Here is a 4226-nt window from a genome sequence, read left to right as displayed (position 1 = left end):
ATGCCTACGGAAGATCCACATCTCCACCTTTGATTGTTTATGGAGGTGAGTGATTCATTCAAGATAGCCGGTGTGACTAAAGACGTATTGAGGTTAAATTTGTTTCCGTACTCGTTGCGAGATTGAGCACGAGTATGGCTCAATTCATTACCACCATGTTCCATATCTACATGCCAAGAATTAGCAGAGAGATTTTTGGTTAAGTATTTCCCACCTAGAGAAAATGCTAAGTTGAGGAACAAGATTACAACTTTCCAACAATTGGATGACGATTCTTTGTATGAGGCTTGGGAGCGATTCAAGGAGTTACTTCGTTAGTGTCCTCATTATGGGATTCCTCACTATATCCAGTTGGAGACATTCTACAGTGGTCTCAATGCACATATAAGATTGATGGTAGATGCTTCCACGAATGGTGCAATTTTGTCTAAGTCTTATAATGAGGCTTATGAGATCATCGAGAGGATCGTGAGTAATAATTATCAATGACCAACAAATCGAACAACTTCAGAAAGATGTGTGGCTGGATTTCATGGAGTTGACTCCCTCACTTCGTTATCAGCTCAGTTATCGTCTCTTTCCTATATGTTAAAATAGTTAACCGCTAATAGTACTAATAATTTTGTAGCTCAGCCACCAAGTTTGTTTGAACTAGTTTTCTGTGTGTACTGTGGGGAAGGTCATTCTTTTGAGAATTGTCCATCAAATCCCGAGTCAGTTTACTATGTGGGGAACCGATATCAAAATAGGAGTGGACAAGGACCCTAGTCCAACTTCTTCAATCCTTCATGGTGTAATTATCCTAACTTTTCTTAGAGTAACCAAGGAAATGGACCAAACAACAAGTTATTGGAGCAAAGACCCAACCAATCTCAAGGGTTTAATCAACAAGCTCCAAAACCACCTCAAGCCGAGGTATCAAACAGTTTGGAGAACTTGTCGAAAGTGTACATGGCAAAGAATGACGCTTTGATCCAAAGCCAAGTAGCAACACTGAAAAATTTGGAAAACCAAATGGGTCAGTTGGCTACGGAGCTTCGTAATAGACCGCAAGGAACCTTGCTAAGCAATACTGAGAATCTAAGGAATTTGGGTAAAGAACATATCAAGGTAGTGGCATTGCAAAGTGGTAAGACTCTAGAACCTCGATTGATTGATGTCGAAGATGAGCATGTTGAAAAGGAGGGAAATCAACCAGCTGTTGAAGTTCCTACACTAAAGGAATCAGAATCTATAAAGTCTGACAAGGTAAACACTGGCTTAGTAAATTTAGATATTTTAATATCTTCTTTGGATGCAGATTTACCTACTCAGAAAATTTGTCCGGTTCAACTGAAAGTTCCATCACCTCTATATCAACAAAGATTTCAGCAACACAAGCAAAAATAGGAGGTGCAATTCAAGAAGTTTTTGGATGTTCTAAAGCAGTTACACATCAATATTACGTTGGTGGAGGCTTTTGAAAAAATGCCAAATTATGTGAATTTTATGAAGGATATACTATCCAAGAAGAAACAACTGAGTGAGAATAAGACTGTTGCCTTGACAAGGGAGTGCAGTGCGTTCCTGCAGAACAAACTGCCACCGAAATTGAAAGACCCAGGAAGCTTTACTATACCCTTTAACATTGGTGAATCTTACTGTGGTAAAGCTTTGTGTGACTTAGGAGCGAGTATCAACTTGATGCCTAAGTCTATTTTCAAGATGTTAGGCATAGGTGAAGTAAGACCTACAATTGTGATGCTTCAGCTAGCGGATCAACCGTTAGCATATCCCAAAGGAAAGATCGAGGATGTTTTGGTAAGAGTCGATGAATTTATTTTTCCTGCTGATTTCATTATTTTAGATTTTGAAGAAGATAAGGAAGTGCCAATTATCCTTGGGAGACCTTTCCTGGCTACAGGGAGAACGTTAATTGATGTGCAGAAAGGCAAAACTCAACATGCGAGTTCAAAATGTTCAGGTAACCTTTAACATTCTTAAAGCAATGAAATTTCCTGATCCAACAGAGGAGTGTTTAGTTATGGAAGAGATAGAAACCTTGGTTTCTAGGGAAAGTAATTTTAAAGAAGATCCATTGGAGAAAACCTTAGATCTTGACCCTTTGGAGAATAAAAAAAGGTGAAGAAAACATGGTTTTGATGGAAGCCAACCCGAGAAATTTTATTCAATCCACACGGTTTGAACCGTTGGAGTTAGAAGTCAGAGAATTTGTGCAACCCAAGTTGTCAATTGAAGAACCACCTAAACTCGAACGAAAGGTACTTCCTTCCCATTTGAAATACGTTTATTTAGGTGACTATTCTACTTTGCTTGTGATTATTTTAGCAGAACTAATGAAAGATTAGGAGGAACAACTTATTGTTGTTTTAAAGAGATTTAAGAAAGCAATTGGTTGAACCATAGCTGACATTTGAGGTATAAGCCCTTCTTTTTGCATGCATAAAATTATTTTAGAGGAAGGTGAAAGAGGTTGAATTGATGGGTGAAGGAGGCTCTATCCTATTATGAAGGAAGTTGTGACGAAGGAAGTGATCAAATGGTTAGATGCAGGAATCATCTATCCTATTTTAGATAGATCATGGGTAAGTCCGGTGTAGTGTATGTCGAAGAAAGGTGGAATCACGATTGTTGAAAATGAGCGCAACAAATTGATTCAGACAAGAACCGTTACTGGTTAGAGAATCTGTATTGACTACAGAAAGCTGAATGAAGCCACTCAGAAGGATCATTTTCGGTTACCTTTTGTGGGTCAGATGTTAGATAGACTGGCACGTAATGAATTCTATTTTTTTAGATGGTTATTTGGGATATAATCAAGTAGTTGTAGCCCCAGAGAACCAACATAAAACAACCTTTACTTGTCCATACGGTACGTTTTCTTTTAGGCGAATGCCTTTTGGTTTATGCAATGCATCTGCAACTTTTTAACGATGCATGATGGCAGTATTTACTGATATGGTTGAAATTTTTGTTGAGGTTCTCATGGATGATTTATCTATTTTTGGTAACACTTATGATATATGTTTGAGTAATTTGGCTAAGGTAGTGAAGAGATGCGAAGAAACGAATCTTGTCCTTAATTGGGAGAAATGCCATTTTATAGTTAAGGAAGGGATTGTCTTAGGCCATAGAATTTCAAAGAAAGGAATTAAAGTTGACAAAGCAAAGGTGGATGTAATTGAAAGATTACTGGCCCTAATTAATGTGAAAGAAGTCAGACGTTTCTTAGGCCATGCTGGTTTTTACCGAAGGTTTATTAAGGATTTCTCAAAAATTTTGTAAGCCGTTGTGTTTGTTGTTAGAGAAAGATATAGTGTTTGATTTCAACAAAGCATGTTTAGAAGCTTTTAAAGAGCTAAAGAAGTGGTTAATCTCAGCCCCAATAATCGCTACACCCGATTGGAGCTCACCTTTTGAGTTGATGTGCGATGCAAGTGACTATGCCATTGGAGCTATCACGGGTCAATGAAAAACTAAAGTGCTCCACCCCGTTTACTATGCAAGTGGAACCTTGACAGGAGCCCAACTTAATTATACAGTAACTAAAAAGGAACTATTTGCTATAGTTTTTGCTTTTGACAAATTCCGCTCATATCTTATAGGTACCAAAGTTATAGTATTTACTGACCATGCGGCCATTAAATACTTGCTCACGAAGAAAGATGCAAAACCAAGGCTAATTCGTTGGATACTTTTACTCCAAGAATTTGACCTTGAGATCCAAAACAGAAAAGGTGTCGAAAATCAAATAGCTGATCATCTGTCGAGGTTGGAGCAAAATGAGGTACCTCTGTCATGTGTGCCTATCAATGAGAACTTCCCAGATGAACACTTATTTGAGGTAAATCAAATTCATAAAATACTTTGGTTTCCTGATTTTGCCAATTATCTTGCATGTGGAATAATTCCTCGAGAAATGACATACCAACAAAGGAAAAAATTCATCATAGTCGGTATTATCTTTGGGAGGGTCCATTTTTGTTTAAACAATGTGTAGATAATATAATCCGAAAGTGTGTAGCTAAAAGCAAGATTGCTGAGATCTTGTATCATTGCCATTCATCTCCAAGTGGGGGACACTTTGATGGATCACATACTGCAGCAAAGATTTTAGAAGCAGGTTTCTTTTGGCCTACACTATTTAAAGATACTTATGCTTATGTGAAGATTTGTGATAAATGCCAAAGGACTAGAAATATATCAATGAGGAATGAAATGCCCTT

General features: G+C 37.7%; 1 non-coding gene across 1 annotated transcript; it reads right to left on the bottom strand.

The window, feature by feature from the left end:
• Positions 1 to 228: 228 nt before the first annotated feature.
• LOC121222766 (small nucleolar RNA R71) lies at positions 229 to 335 on the bottom strand. Its single transcript, XR_005920137.1, has one exon. It is a non-coding gene; the product is annotated as a small nucleolar RNA R71 (small nucleolar RNA).
• Positions 336 to 4226: the final 3891 nt, after the last annotated feature.

The sequence above is a fragment of the Gossypium hirsutum genome, chromosome D10 (assembly GCF_007990345.1).
Source record: "Gossypium hirsutum isolate 1008001.06 chromosome D10, Gossypium_hirsutum_v2.1, whole genome shotgun sequence".
NCBI lineage: Eukaryota > Viridiplantae > Streptophyta > Magnoliopsida > Malvales > Malvaceae > Gossypium > Gossypium hirsutum.
The sequence above is the reverse complement of the archived record's forward strand: the minus strand, read 5'-3'. Positions and strand labels throughout refer to the sequence as shown.